This window comes from Narcine bancroftii, chromosome 14 (assembly GCF_036971445.1).
Source record: "Narcine bancroftii isolate sNarBan1 chromosome 14, sNarBan1.hap1, whole genome shotgun sequence".
NCBI lineage: Eukaryota > Metazoa > Chordata > Chondrichthyes > Torpediniformes > Narcinidae > Narcine > Narcine bancroftii.
Window position 1 is genome coordinate 55,068,162 of NC_091482.1, and position 16,247 is coordinate 55,084,408.

The 16,247-nt window shown below is 41.7% G+C and overlaps 1 long non-coding RNA gene across 1 annotated transcript; it reads right to left on the reverse strand.

The window, feature by feature from the left end:
- Positions 1–2,822: 2,822 nt before the first annotated feature.
- On the reverse strand, positions 2,823–14,366 carry LOC138749380 (uncharacterized). Its single transcript, XR_011348594.1, has 2 exons — positions 14,233–14,366; positions 2,823–5,774 (listed from the first exon to the last, which is right to left on the reverse strand). It is a non-coding gene; the product is annotated as an uncharacterized lncRNA (long non-coding RNA).
- Between the last annotated feature and the right edge of the window lie 1,881 nt (positions 14,367–16,247).

A 16,247-nucleotide genomic window follows, 5' to 3' on the forward strand; every position in this document is an offset into this window, starting at 1 on the left:
AACCTAAATCATTTGCATCAAACCTGTGAAAAATGCAGCACTGCAGTTTTTATTAAAAAAAAAGGTGAAACAAAATGCATGAGCTAACAGGCATGCCATTGAAAAAAGGCTGGTTGTGTGTCTGCACCGAAGATTTAAGATAACACAATAGTTTCTTCTTGCCTTTTAATGTAATTAATACATTTTGTGGCTTTTTATGTGACGAGGTCATTAATGGGTGATTAATGGTGTGCGGTGCAGAGAAAAAGAAGGTGCAAGGTCACTTGTTTTAGTGAAGTGAGCAGTAGATGATAAAGAAACATATTTATAAGTCAAATATTGCTCTTAACAGGAGTTTACAGTAAAGGAATTAATGTGGCAACAAAATAAATCCACTCATGGATCAAATTTGCTGCTAAATGGAGTTAGCCCTTATCTGTTGTGCACCTAAGTGAGGTGACCTGTATTTGTCACATGTCACAGGCAATGGGCTTCAGTCAGTGGAGGTGTGAGAATGAATTCAATCTGTTGTTAGAGATTGGTTTAACCTGGGGAAAGAAATATTCAGAGGTCAGCACATCCTAGCTCCACTGTGCATGGTCTGCCAGTACTGACCATGTCACATCCACTTCAGACAGGGTTATGTTATGCCCTCTAGCAACCTCAAATTAATCCTGTTTTCCCGTCATAAATGCAACAGTCTTTAAAGAGGCTAACACTACAAAAACTGTTCTCTTAGCCTGCTGTCTGTCAGAGCAGCCCAGAACAGTATTAATTTGCTTCTATTTTGACTTGAACTTTCCTCATCGCCAAGTCACCTTCCATGACCACAGAGGTGACGGAAGATTTTGCTGAGGTCTGGATATTTGTGGCGTCCCAGTTCGAATTAACCAGAAGAGGATTTTTCCTGGGGTATCCAGTTTCCTCCCACCATTCAAAACATAGTGGAGGTGTAGGTTAATTGGGTCTAATGGGGCATTACAAAGTTGTGAACCAAGAGGGTCTGTTATGCTGAAAGTCTAAATTAAAAACAAAATAGAAACAGGGAAGCAAGTTTGCAGTGCCAATGGCTGGAACATCTTCAGAGTGCCTCATGTTGCCAGTGTCCTGGGTTCATTGCTGACCTCGGGTTCTGTTTGTGTGGAACCTGCCCATTATCTCCATATCTGCGTGAGTTTCCCCTGAGTGTTCTGGTTTCTTCCCACATCCCAATGGTGTGTGGGTTAAGATTAATTGGTAGGCCACTGTAATTTGATGCTAGTGTGCAGATCAGTGGTAGAATCTCAGAGCAGAGTTAATGAGATGGGGGGGGGGGGAAGAATTAAAAAATGGAATTAATGTAAGATTAGAATATATGGGTGGTTAATAGTGCCACAGTGGGTTGCAGAAGGGGCTGTTTCTGTGCTCTGTTTCATTGAGCAGTTGTTCAAAATTTCCATCTGTGCTCAATCTCCCACACAACCTCACCATATTACATGCATTGACATCACCCACATTTGAGGAGGACTCCACCAGAGGAGCATTGCTTCAGATTTATTGAAAAAATGGGAAGTTTGTCAAATGGGAATTGATGTGAGGACATTGTCTATGAACCATTAAAAGCTGTTATCTCACAACTCTATGGTTGAATCTTCACCCCTGATTGAAATGTGCATATTCTTTCTGTGACCATGTGGATTTCTCCCATGAACTCCAGTTTTGTTCCACATCTCAAAGGTGTGTTTTTGATTGGCCACTGTAAATTGCCATGATTGTATGGGTGCATTGTGAAGTCAGGGAGGAGTTGATGGAACTGTGGAAAAAACATAATCAGAATAGGTTGATCTTTTCACCTTGGAGCGATGGAGGATGAGGGGTGACCTGAAACCGGGAATGAAAGTGTTAGTATTTGAGGCTCTTGGTCTGTACAGCATGATGATCGGAGACCTCTTAGAGGCATTTTCAATTATGAAAGACCTGGACTGAGTAGATGTGGCAAGTAGGGGTTTCTGGAATATGAGGGCATAATTTCAGGATAAAAGGGTATTGATGTAAAACAGAGATGCAGAAAAACTTCTTTAGTCAGAGGGTCGTGAGTCTGTAGAACGTTGCCACAGGCGGCAGTGGAAGCAAGGTTGTTGGGTGTATTTATGGCAGAGATGGACAGGTGTTTGATTAGTTAGGGCATCAAGGATTATGGGGGGAAAAGTATGGGGAGTGGGGCTGTACGTGGATGGCTCAGCTCATGGTTAGCAGATGCAAAAGGCCAATTCTGTTTCTCTATCTTGTGATTGTGACAGACGTGCATAAAATAACGAGAGGCACCGATCATGTGGAAGGCCAGAGGCTTTTTTTTCCCCCATAGGGACACAGTTTTAAGATGCTTGGGAGTAAGTAGAGCAGGAATGTAAGAAGTAAGCTTTTCTCAAAGGGTGATGAATGGATGCAATGTGTCTGCAAGTTTAACTTCCCATTCCATATGATCAGCAAAAATAATTTCAAATCAACCCTATTCAGTACAGTAATTTCAAAGTTCCAGTATCCTTGCCAGCTTCACCCAATGACTGGTCCCAAAGGCTTTCCCAGATTTTTGGTAATTGTGGACAGTGGTTAACTTGAATTATAGTTACACCCCTTTTATCTTGCACAGTTAATCTGAAAGAGCAGTTCAGAGGCAGAGATGCTGTCATTTCTTTCCATTCCTTATACTTATGAGCTCTCCCTGCTTCTTATCAAAATATTTAGTTTAATATGGAGTCGTGGTCAGCATGTACCCAAGGGCCGTATAGTTCTAAGCCAGTCATTTGGAAGACAATGAAGGCAGCATTCAAGAAATTTAAACTGGATTTAAACATTCAATAACATCCTGATGAAGATTTCATATTTATTGTCAGAGTACATGATGTCACATACATCCCAGAGATTCATTTTCCTATAGGCGAGCCAGAATTGCCACATTGGTAGACAAAATCTGTACTTATTGTCCACAAGTAAACAATTTTTTTTTAAAAAAGGTAAACACACTGCAATACAGAGAGGAAAACAAAATGAAGTACAAAAGTAAGAATCCCTAAATGAGTCTCTAATTGAGTTTACTGTTGAGAAATTTGATGGTGAGGGGTAACACCTGTTCTTGAACCTGATGGTGTGAATCTTGAGGCACTGATACCCCTTTCCTGATGGTAGCAGCGAGAACGGAGAGTGTGCTGGGTGGTGAGGATCTTTGATGTTGGCTGCTGCTCTTGGATGGCGGTGTTCCCTTTAGATGTTCTAGGTGGTGGGGAAGGTTTTGCCTGGGATGTGTTCACTAGCTTTTGTGATTCAATTCAGTGATTCAACAAAAGGTGCATGGCCCACTTGAGTTTCAGCAATCACACCTCTGTGTGAGTCCCAACAATGGCAGAAGATCTGTCCAGCTCAAAAAAATTTGTAAAATTACTCCATGAGCAGTTAACAAATCACCTCTTAGTTATTTACCTCTCGTATTATTCATGCCTTCCAATTACATGAAAGGAGATCATTTGGCTGTTGACTCTATCTGTTCCCATGTCAACCCCTTCCCCAACATTCATTTTTCACTTGCCCACCCTAATGTTTCTATGTACCATATGCAATAAAGGCAACTGACAGTCACTAATTAATGTACCAACTAGCATGCCAATGGGATATGGGTTTCATTGGACGTTGTCTTCAATGAAACAAGTCATTAGAAACTGAGACATGAAGAATGAGGAAAGGAACCAAATTTGTTTCTGAAATGTTGTTACTTATTGTTGCACACTCTCTATCTACATTGTGTGTAAGGAATTTCAATTCCCCATTACAGCATTTCAAAATTGTGAGCTAATAGAAGACTAAGACAAAGTAATTTGTCTGTGATCATCGTGATGATCACATGAAGTCCAAAGATGGAATTATATAGATTGTACATAGCATTGGACTTGGGCATCACAGCAAGTTAACATGGAGTGAAATTGAGCCTTGGAAATCAAAGGTGCACCCACTCTATCCAGCACACTCCATAGGCTAGTGTTCATGGATAGTTTGCCTACTTTAAAATGTTTAAATAAAATGTTTTTTAAAAACATTTTGCAGCATTTGACTAAAGCACTTAAACTCCTTTTGTCATCTCTGCGAAGAGACCTGTTGGAAGGACTGAACATTTGATTATTAAAATGTTGCATCTGTGGATTAATAAAAGACCTGCAAAAATAAATCACCTTTTATGTCCCTTTCAAGTCATTTCAAACCTCTTTAGAGCAATAGATGTGTTCTGAGCTGTAGTCACAATTTTAATTTTGAGACCAGGGCTGCTAATCTGCCCACAACAAGTACTTCCATTTTGCTCTGTGATCAAAGACCAAGTCATCTGTTACATGATTTAATTGAGCTAGAAGTTGTGACAAATACAACACCTGACCTTTTTTCTCAGTGGAAAGTTATTAGACCTGGCTGAAAATCAGGTTTTTCATTTTAATATCTATTTTCGAAAGCTAAAATATCCATATATACAGAATCCCATTGGCACGACACGGGAATTTCAGTCCACTTTGGAGGAGAAGCAGGAGTAGAATACAGTACACAAACAATGTTCTCTCTCAAATAAGAACATTCACAAATACTCCCTAATCAAATACTGTACCAGCCAATTCAGAAATATGGTTCCCAAGCAGCTATCCCCATGCCCATCCACCAACAAAAGCTTTTATGGTAAACATCCCACTCTGCAGACAATCCACAAAAAAAAAGTTGTGATTGTGTAGGTTGTGATTTAATGCTTCTGCAAAGCTTTTCCAACTGTGACTTATTTTCGGTCAGGGAGTCACAGGAATGTCCGCGGGCTGGGTAAAGAGGCAGCAGTTGTGTTCCAAGCCTGCGGGGAATTCACGGCAGGCAGTTGCTGTTCTTCCCCCATGTGCTATTTTGAAAAATCCGTACCCTCTGAAAGCACTGACTGGTGCAAAAATGGTTCAGGGCTCTTAACTCATTCTAATACATCCACAAGGGCTCGAAACAGGCTGGCAATCAAGATCAAGATTGGGAACTGTTTGGGACTGCCACAATTCAGTATCCAGACACATGCATCAGACAGTGAAAGTACCCATGTTATATAATGAAATGCTTTATATCACCTAAAAATTGCCAAATCAAAATAGCTATACATGATGAAACAGATTGGAATTGAGGTATTTACGTTTATTCTTTATAGTCAACATAATCTTTACTGCGATGTTGATTCTGTTATCGTCATCTGACTAAGTAAGAAGTGGTTTCTAATTAAAATCCACCCGTGCCATTTGGAACTTCTAAAGTAGAAGCAACACTTTCGAAAATAGCATTGTGCTTTTGAATTATCCAAGAATCAAAAATAGACTTGAGGTATTGTGACTAGCAGAGCAAGTTTCTCTCTCTGACAAGCCTTGAATGAAGTGATAAGACGGATTGGGAAATAAATGACTGTGTAATTAAAGCGGCATAGTCCAAGATGCTTGGTCTATCAGGTTGCTGGAAAACTAAATAGTCCATGCGATTTTAAAAAAAAGATTATGTTGACAGTCACCCCAGTTTATAAAAGCTCTAGTCAATGAAAAAAATACTTGTAACGTGAGGGCAATGCAGACCTGGGGGAACAATGAGAATTTAACAGCAAATCAACAAGCCTGCAGGCATTCAACAATAACCTGGCTTTGCAACATAGCAATAATCTTTATTTCAGCATGGACTTACACTGTGGGACCTGGTTGTACAAACCTCCTGCTGGGCTGCGAGATGAGAAAGGTTGCTTGGCGAGATGAAAATGTGCAATCCCACTGTGGCTGCGAGTGACAGAAGGACAACTAAAATTCATTGAAAATAAAAGAGCTGGCTTAAAGTGGTTAGCTAACAAATAATTTTTACACTAAGATTCACTTGGAGTCTCATGGAGTGAAATAACGCTCTGTGAAATTGTGAGGAGAAAAGAAAATTAGTTCTATTGCACTGAGCTCCTCCTAAAGGTCAACACTAACTTGGGTACTGTATTCAGAAGTAAAAACACACTAACTCAGCCAGTCTTGCAGCATCCAGAGGAGGCAAGGATATATTACCGACACTTCTGACGTGAGCCCTTCGTCAAGGCAAAAGCAAAAAACAAAAAGGGAAAATAAGCAAAATTCAGAAGCTTAGAAACTGCACAGACTCTGGATCAGAGACACGAACATGGATTTTTTTAGATATACAGAATGGTAACAGGCCTTTTTGGTCCATGAGATTATGCTGCCAAACAAGCCCTGGTATGTTCTGAATGGTGGGAGGTAACCGGAGCCCCCACTGAAAACCCACACGGACATGGGAAGAATGTACAAAGTCCTTACAGACAGCGCGGGATTCGAACCCCAGTCCGGATCTACCAGCGTTGCGCTAACCGCTATGCTGCCAGGGCCACCCATTTTGCGGAAGCATTACGATGCAAAGATTGCTATAAATTACATTTTAAAACGATAAACAAATGACTGCAAAAGAAGCGAAAGTGAGGGAGCGTCTATGGGTTCATTGTCTATTCAGAAATCAGAGGGGAAAAAGTTGTTTTTTTGGCTGTTCGTGTTTTGGTTCCTGTACTTTCTTCCTGATGGTATGTGAAGAGGCCATTGGTCTGGGTGGGGAGGGTCCTTGATGATAGAGGCTGCTCTCTTAAGGCACTGCCTCTTGTAGATGTCCTTGATGGAGTGAAGACTGATGCCCAAGTTGCCGCTGGCCGAGTTCCCAACTCTCTGAAGTGTTTTACTCTCCAAAATTGACACCCTCGTACCAGACCATGATGCCACTAGTCAGAATACTCTCCACGGTACACCTTTAGGAATTTTCAAGAGTCTTTGGTGACATATAAAGTCTCCTCAAACTCCTCGTGAAATAGAGCCACTGGCGATCCTTCTTCGTGATTGCATTAACGTTGAGGCCCCAGGAAAGATGTGCAGAGATATTGGCACACAGGAATTTGTTCTTGACTCTTTCCACTGCTGACCCATCAATGGTTTGCGTTCTCTCGATTTTCCCCCTTCTGAAGTCTGCAATTAATTCCTTAGTTTTTCTAACATTTAATGCAAGTTTATTGCTGGTTGAAAAATCAACCAGCTGATCTATCACACCCCTAGACGCTTCCTCATTGTCATTGTGTGATTCTGCTGACAACAGTGGTGACATTGGCAAATTTGTCGATGGCATTTGAATTGTGTGTAGCCACACAGTCATGAGTGTAGAGTGAGTAGAGCTGTGGGCAAAGAATGCATCCTTGAAGTGCGCCTGTGTTGATTGTCAGTGAGGAGGATATTCAGAGTAAAATGAAGCCAGACATTTCCTGCCACTTATGTTACGTGAGACCATTTCATGTCAGGCTTCCGCCTTGAGGCCGACTACGTGAGCGGTTGGAAAACTAAGAACTTGCCTTTCAGACAGCAGCCCTAAAAGGCTGCTCCAGCGTCCCATTCATATCCAGATGCACCTCGTAGCGCCCTCTGGATCTGACAGAGTGCCACCCGTCACAAATATGCGGCATAGCAATGGCGGTCTTCCCTACCCAGAATCCCCCACGCAGCTGGAGCCACTCGGTGTTTCCCAGAACAGTTCCAGCTGCGTGGGGGATTCTGGGTAGGGAAGACCGCCATTGCTCTGCCATGTTTTGAGCCGCAGAGAGCGGCCACAAAGACCGAAGCGCTCAGTGAGGTGCCGGAGCTGCCAATGGGGCTGTCACAGCCTGCACTGGCTGCACCCTGACGTCCCCCGCTGACCGCCCCTGTCCCAGTGGGGCTGTCAGGCAGTTGTGAGTTGGGTCACTGGCTGATGGAGACGATAATAGTATAAGATTGCAAAGTCCAAACTGGAGTCAAAAGCAATTAGAATTACAAAATTTTTTGGAAGCCGAACTGATGTCATGGGTTGAAACAAATTTTGGATAAACCTCAGTGGAATTTTGAGTTTTGGTGTCGGATTTATCTTATTTTGTTCAGGTTGTTTTTTTTTTGGTGAGATTTAAACATTATTTCATGCTTTAAAAGCCTTCTCTTGCTGTTATTTAAACACCGTTACAAGTAATTTCGTGTTGCTACTGGATTGTTTATTTAAAAAAAAGACCAGTTATCCGAAAATATCGTTTATCCGAAATAGACCTGGTCCCGATCATTTTGGATAATTGGAGTTGTATTGAATCATGTTTTTTTCTGTTGGTCCATACTCTTCTCCCTGCAGTTTCTTTTATTTAAGAACAGCCTGCTTTTTCTCACACCGTGAAGAAGGGCTCCAGCCTAAAATGACTGTGATACTTTTATATCTCCTATGGACACTGCAAGACATGCTGAGTTTTCACTTCATTTATAGTGTTTGCAGATTTTTGTGCTTCACTCAATGGACCCTGAGCCTCAGGCAGGCAGTTTCATTCTGCATCTCACCAGCTTAATATGGGTCGGTCTGGATATCAGGCATTGGCAAGGGGCAGACAATGCAAACCAAGAAGAGTGTTAACAATAAGATTGTGTGTGTGTGCTGTTATCCTGACGTTGTATATGCTGTTGTACAGGATGATCCTCGAAACTTAAAATTTTCACCTTAAAGGATCGTCCTGTACAAAGGGTTTAAAATTCTTGCCTTGATGACAAAGTTGCAACACTGCTGCCATCTTCCCACGGATCTGACTCAATCTCACGCATGCCCAGTTAGTTAGTTGCGAGGTCTTAGCGCTCCTCCACGGGGTCAATCTACCCAGTCAGACTGCTGTCGGCTCTGTACGGGTTTTAAACGGCCTGTTACAGAGCTGGCAGTGGATTATTTTTAAATATACAAGTAGATTGAAACCTTTAAATGATTATTTGTTATTAAAATATTGTGATTTGTTTTTAACAGCATCCACTTTTCAGTAGTAAGTCCCAGGTTTGAGGGGTCATGTTAAACAAAGTATACCACTGAAAATCATCATTTTAGGTGGAAATTCCGGGGGTCATTCTATCCAGTCATCCTATACAATGGCATATATGGTAGCTAGCTCATTCTCCACTGATTAACTGCCACTCTCCAGTAAGCTGTTAAAGAACAGAGAGCTGCACTGCACAGATGCCTTGGAACTCCCTTCAATGGCCTGAGATTCTTTTGTTATACTTAGGTGCTTTCTGCTATGGTGCCGAGGAAGCAATGAATCCAGCTATTAGATGCTCAATGATAATTTAGTCTGAAGTGCAAAAATGGTGTCCATGACTTCTATTCTGGAAAGAATGGGTTCCAAGTTTGACAGATAATCTTGGTGCTAGATTACTCACATCAGCTTTGGAGAACGTCTGTGCCATAGATTGCGGAGAGATTGATCAGTCTTCTCCTCCAGTAATCCTAACTGAATCCTCTCCAAGTAATCAATCATGTTCAGTGATTCATTTCTCACAGATTAATCTCCTCACACTCTGACTGAAGTAAAATAAAAGTCTGCAGGCGCTGTGATTGTAGTAAATACACAAAATTTCTGGAGAGACTCAGTGGGCCCTGTAGCGTCGGAGCCCTTCATCAAAGTTTACGACCAACGTTCCGGGTCTGAGTCCTTCATCAAGGTTATACATTGGCGGAACACTCAGACCCAGAACATTGGCTATGTATCATTGCCTCAAATGGACGCAGTGGGGCCTACTAAATTTCTCCAGCAATTTTCTTTTTTGTATTTACTTTCTGATTAGATTCAAGATTCAAAATTCAAGATTCAACTTATTGTCATGTATTGGCATGGTTGGCGTAGCGGTTAGCGCAATGCCTTTACAGCGCCAGCGATCGGAACCGGACCTGGGTTCATTCGTTCTCCCTGTGTCAGTGTGGGTTTTCTTTGTTCCAGTTTCATCCCACCCTTCCAGGGTGTAAGCTAATAGGATGCAATTTGGGCAGCATGCACTCGTAGGGCCAAACTGACCCATTAGTGCTATATGTCTAATTTTTAAAAAATACAGAGAGGCAATATTACACAAAATTTGTTTTCATCTGCTATAAGGCAGACAGATTCGCCATTGGTAGAAATTGCCTGAAGTGCCCCTTCCAGTTCGAGAAAGGGAAGCAAAAGAGAGTTCCCTCAGAATCTCCGAGAGATTAGAAATATCTCTTCACCTTTTCTGCCTTCATGGACTTGTGTCACTTTTGGTTATGTTGTAGATCAATAATTCTGGCAAAATAAAATATGCAAGATTGTATCAGATGAATTCTAGCTAGTAATAGAACTGTTAACACTGGCTAGATGCCAAAATCTGATACATAGCAAGCATGGAAAATTTGCACCAGATAACAGTGAGGGAAGTTGACTGAAGTAGGAAAGGACAAACTGGTCATGACCAAGTAAATAAGGCTTATGGGCAGAGAGAAGGTGCTATGAAGTGAATGGTTCAGAATGCTTTCCAGAGGATTGAAGAGCATGTTGTACCATGGGTTAGATTAAGGATGCAGAAGAATAGATTTCTTAATATACTCATAGGATATAGACGAGGCTGCACATCGAGAGGTGTCCTTGAAGTAAATAGTTTGCTGGTTATTTCAGAAAGTAGTCAAGCACGTTTCTGTTGGTCTGGGGTTACTTACATGTGGGACTGCGTAAGATCAGGCAATTTCAGGTCTGTTCTGAACCAATAGTTTTGTGATTACCATTACTGAGGTTAGCTTTTCATTTCAGAATTATATTAATTAATGGAATTTAAACTTCCAAGCATCTGGATTGGATTTGAACTTGTCTGTTTACCTTGTTGATCCATACTTCAGGATTGTTAAATGAGTAACTTAATAACATGTTACCATATGTCTACCAAAGTTGTTATGATAGGGCGCTTGATAAATAGGACACAATCAATAGTATCAACAGTCCAATCAGTTGGCTTTGTCTTTCTATTGTCAGGTCAAAGAATGTTGGAAAATCAAATGGAAAGGAATGCAGGAAAACAGGGTGAGGATCGACGTAAGAAGACTAATGTTATTACAGCACCAGTGACCCGGGTTTGAATCCGACACTGTAAGAATTAAATTTAGACATACAGCATGGTAACAGAATATTTTGACTGATGAGCCCCTGCTGCCAAATTCACACCTAATAACAGTACTTTTTGAACGGTGGGAGGACCCCAGCGAAAACCCACACAGACACGGGGAGAATGTAGAAACTCTTTACAGATCGCGCGTGATTCAAACCCGGGTCCCGATCACCGGTGCTGTAAAGACAATGTGCTAATTCCTACCGCCGGCTGTACCGCCCCAAGTTTGTATGTTGTCCCTGTGTTCGTGTGCATTTCCTCTGGGCATTTCGGTTTCCTTCCACCCTTCAAAACTTAGAGGGGTTGTAGGTTAATTGGGGTATTTGCGTGACTTGGGCTCGTGGGCCAGAAGGGCCTGTTACACACAACAAGAACAGACTTGAGTCGAAGAGCTAAATGAAAAAAAAATTAGAATCTGACCTTTGAACTAATAAAAGTTGGAAATTGGGGAACGAGACGGTGGGCTGCCGGCAACTCGAGGCAAGGAACCCACGCAGGCTGTGGGCTGCTGGCTATTGCGGTCTAGGGATTCACACCAGGCTGAAGACTGATGGGGATGGCTCAAGACTGGCTGCAGGGGTCCCAGGCATTGGAATGGGGATGTGAGAGGGTGGTGAAGTCTCTGGAGGGTTGCTAATCATGTTGGAAGTTTGGAACTGGAGCTTGGATTGCTGATCGTTTGGGCTGGACTTTGTGGGGCTGAAGGAGTGTTGGAGGTAAATCCATGGATGTGGTGAGTCTTGGGGGGGCGGGGAGGGGGGAATCTCTTTCTCTGACTGCAAGAGGCGCTTTAGGCAATTTCTGCTGACAGCGAATCTGTCTACCTTACGGCAGACGGAAAAAAATTGTGTAATATTGAACTGTCTTTATCACGTTACATTAAATTGAATCTTTAATCATGAGAGGGAGGGAGGGAGAGAAAGGAGGAGTGCTGGAAGGGTCGGGGGAAAGTAAGCAAATAGAGTTTAGAATTTTAAATATCTAAATATAAGAAAATGACAGCAAAGGTCAGAATCGAAATGAGATAAAGATTATCATAACCACTCAGTGAGCTGAACAGGTTCCAGAATCTAAATGGAAAATACCTCTAAAATAAAGCAAGATTGATGAAAAATGAAGCAGATGTGAAATTGCAGATCAAGAGGCAGTGTATTGAAGACTAACACTGTGAGAAGTTAAAAACACCAGGAAAATATACAACCAGGAAAATAGGTGGGCTGGGGAGAGCCTTAAAAAAAAATCTGCATGTGGTATAAGAAATGAAATATATTGGTTGGAAGCATAAATTCAGTTTGGTCACAAGCTCACAATTATTGAATTTGCTCCAAACTTGGTATGATAAAGAGCTTCATTTCAAGTGGTGCAGTCTTTGGAAAGGATAGAAATAAGGGAATATTAATATTGATAAACAAAACAATCACAGCAAGGAAATGACATTAATTTAGTGGGGGCAGTACCTAGGAAGAGCAAAAGATGCAAACTTCTGGTGATCTATATATTGTACTTCTGTATATGACAATAAACTCTCATTACTCCTTCTGGTGGAAGATGTGACGGATGGAAGGGATGAGAAAGCTCAGTGATCAGGGAAATATAGAGTAGAAGCTGTGAGGTTGCGTAATCAGGGAGAGACCAAAATGATAGGGGCTGGGTATGGCTGCCTTTTCTCAAGGTATTCATGTGGTAAGTCATAGACTTATATGGGCCTGCTGCAAATCCAGGGCGAATCACGAGACTGATCCTGAACATCTGATCGTCCAGTCCATCACTGAACTAGAACTTCAAAAGGCGAGAAGTTACATAAAACTGAGAGATTTTTATTACCAATAGAAATGAGGCATGTACATGCTGATCATGTATCCTGAACTGGGAAGGAGGTTGTGGGACAGTCACAGGAGTCTAAGGGAAAAGTCACAGGTACAGTGAGTCAAAGAGGCTTGTTCAGTAAGCTAAACGTACATACAGTGGTTTACCACATTTACACAAGAAATCGGAGCAGGAGTAGACCATTCAGCCCATCGAGCTTGCTCTCCACCATTCCATGTGATTATGGTTGATCTGATGATGGGCTCATCTCCATCTATCTGCATTTTTCCCCATATCCATTAATTCCACTGCTATGTAAAAATCTATCCAACCTTGTCTTAAGTATATAGCTATTTACTGAGGTAGATTCCACTGCTTCAATGGGCAGAGAACTCCACAAATTCACCACCCTCTGGGAAAAGCAGTTCCTCCTTATCTCTGTCCTAAATCTACTGTCTCCTAGTTCTGGTCTCCCCCACTAATGGAAACAACTCACCTACCTCTATCTTATCTATGCCTTTCACAATTGTATGTTTCTATAAGATTCCCTTTCATTCTTCTAAATTCCAACGAGTACAGTCCCAGACAACGAAATCTCTCTTCATCAGCTAAACACCTCATCCCTGGAATCAACCTGGTGAAACACCTCTGCACCGCCTCCAAAGTCAGTACATCAGAACGAAGTAAGGAAAAGTCTAGTTTTATATAAAGTTATACCAAGGCTTGGTTGAATTATGAGTATAAGCCACACCAACCATATTCTGTTGAATTTGGAATGTCAGGTGGCTGAAATGAGTCCACTCTCTGCATTGTTCTGCATCCTGCTGGTGTCATTGTCGAACCAGGGAGATGAAGGGTCTCTGAAACATTGATATGATTTCTTTCCACAGATGCTGCCCTGAATGGCAGCAGGTTTCCAGCATTTTCTGTTTCATTTGAGAATTTCTTCTTTTGTCCTCCTTCTGAAACATTGACAAACTAGGACATTTTTGGATTTAAACCAGTGTTGTAGCCCTCTATTTATCACGTGAGTACCTTAGCATTCTTGTTGATGCACTCTGTGCTATTATGGATTGTAATGTGGACAGAGTTGGCATCAGGAGAAATCTAATCGGGGGTATTAGGGTAACAGTGGTGGGTGGGGGGAGGGCCTTAAGCTGTCATTCCAGAACTCAGTCTAGGATGTAAATGCTTGAGTAAGAGTTTGGAGTCGACAACCAATGCATCAACCCAGTTCCAATTTAAATACATGCTGCAAAAACTCTCTCTCTCTCTATAGCCTACGTGCAAGCCACATCATTCTCTTTCTCTCTCACACACCCACACTGCATTGTGCACGTCATTAGAATATCATTTGAAATAGACTATATACTGTTACCAAATAAATTCAGAGACTCAAAAAATCATTCAACATGAAAGCTCTGGCATCATAAAATGAATTAAATGCATGGCTTACCTTTAGAAGAGTTGCAGGCAGTAAGTTTTAGTTCTAAATCTCCTTAGAATGGTATTCTTCCGCTCAATTGTGTATTTTCTGGTTAAGTCCTTCTCAAACACTAGCTGAACCAACTGGGCCTTTCTTTTGTGGAGAATTGCGCACCTGTGGGCCGGAAAAAAAAAAAAAGTTTTTCTGATTGCCAAATGTTAGGGCATGTTTGAAAGCAGTCTGTACACTGGCAATTCCAATCAGATGGGTGTGGTGCTTTGAGAGGATGTGCTGTATATTCCAATCCCCCTCCATTGGCAGTGATTATTTTTGAGCTGGAAAACTGTTTAGCAACTTCGTACTCTGTCTCAATTATAGGCGATCGTGACAGGTCCATAATATGCTTCACAGCCTTTACATCAAGAAATGTATCACTTTCTGGATTCAGTGCAGCAAGTGCTCTAGCCAACTGTGAGTTGCACTCGTTGAATCTCCTAGCAATGAATCAATAGTGTTACAGTACAGTCTCCGACGTTCTGTTTTGTCTTCGTCATAGTTCCCATAACGACATATCTATACATATTTGTGTTCGCTTTGCATCTCTGTTTGGTGACCGTGGGTCTCAGTGTGGCCATGTCCCACACCTTATTAAACTCCTCGTCACAATGGAGCTTCCGTACCCAAGCTGTTGTGCCAGCCATGATGTTTAAACCTGTCAGCAAGTTAGTGTCCTCTCTCTGCAGAAGATTGTTTGGTGGGTCTAATAGTGCAAAAACTGTGTGCACTAACTTGGAAATGAATGAGAATCTGGGCTCAGTCATCTCACTCAACAGCCCCACAGCCTCCGTTCGTACAGGCCAGCACAGATTCAATCTCAGCCCAAAGAGATGCTAGGTCGTTGAAGGATTTTGGAACGACCGACACAGTGGCAAGATGTCACGTCCATCTCTGTTCCCGAAGATGCTCACCCTTGTAGCGCACCGCAATTATGCTGACTCCAAAGACCTGGCCTGTGAGTGAGTGGGTGGGAGAATAATAACTCATTTGGGGATGGCCTGCGAATGCCCTCCCCCCACCATGATGCCGACCCTGGATATGGACTGGTTTAGAGTGTGTTTGTGTTTAAACTCGGTGTCCGGTGATGTTTGCCTACTTTGAAAGCTGTTTTTAGTTTGCTTAAGAGCTTGCAGAGGAGATTCCTTTGTGGCCAAGCAGGGAGCCTTACACCATCTGTACAGGAGTGGTTAATATCAACAGGGAAATGTGATAAGTGACATTAATAATCAATAAGAGTGTAAGATTGCAAAGTCCAATCTGGAATCAAAAGCAGTCAGAATTACGAAATGCAGCTCCCTTTGATAGTTCCTGCACTTGAGTTATTTTTTAATGACTCTGATGTGTATGAATGTTTATATCCAGTGCAAGAAAATGTATGTTTTAGGCAGGGTCAAATGAGTAGTAGGGGCAGATAAACATTTAATATGTTGGAATGGTATTATACTGCCTGCTGTTTTAACTGAAGCAGTGCAGTGCTTATTTTAAATAAGTGAATGCCTTCATAACAATAGCTGTGACTGCAATGTTCTAAAAGTTAAATATTACAAGCTCACATTCTTGCATGTGTTCAAGTTTTAACACTAAGACGGTCAGCATGCAACGAGAATAGATTCTTGTTTTAAAGTTGTATTTTGATGATCAAAATTCACTCTCGGTTCTCCTAAAAAAAATGATTAAAAATTAAAGGTCATGCGTTTAATGGTACACCATCCAGCAAGGTAATTCCTCTGGATTTTTGTGAATGAAGGTTTTTAAAATGTATTTTCGCAGCATCATTTTGCATCCTAGTCATGAGACTATAAAATCCTTCACTGCCAATGAAGTTGTTTCGATGTTCATGTCATACCCAGCTCACAAATAAGTCGCTCGCACAAACTGTAAAGTGATACTGGACAGATAACCTGGTTAGGGATAAATGTTGGCAGCAGGGAGCATTGCCTTGATCCTCTTATCTGCGCTCCATCTGATGACTTATTGATGGTATATTG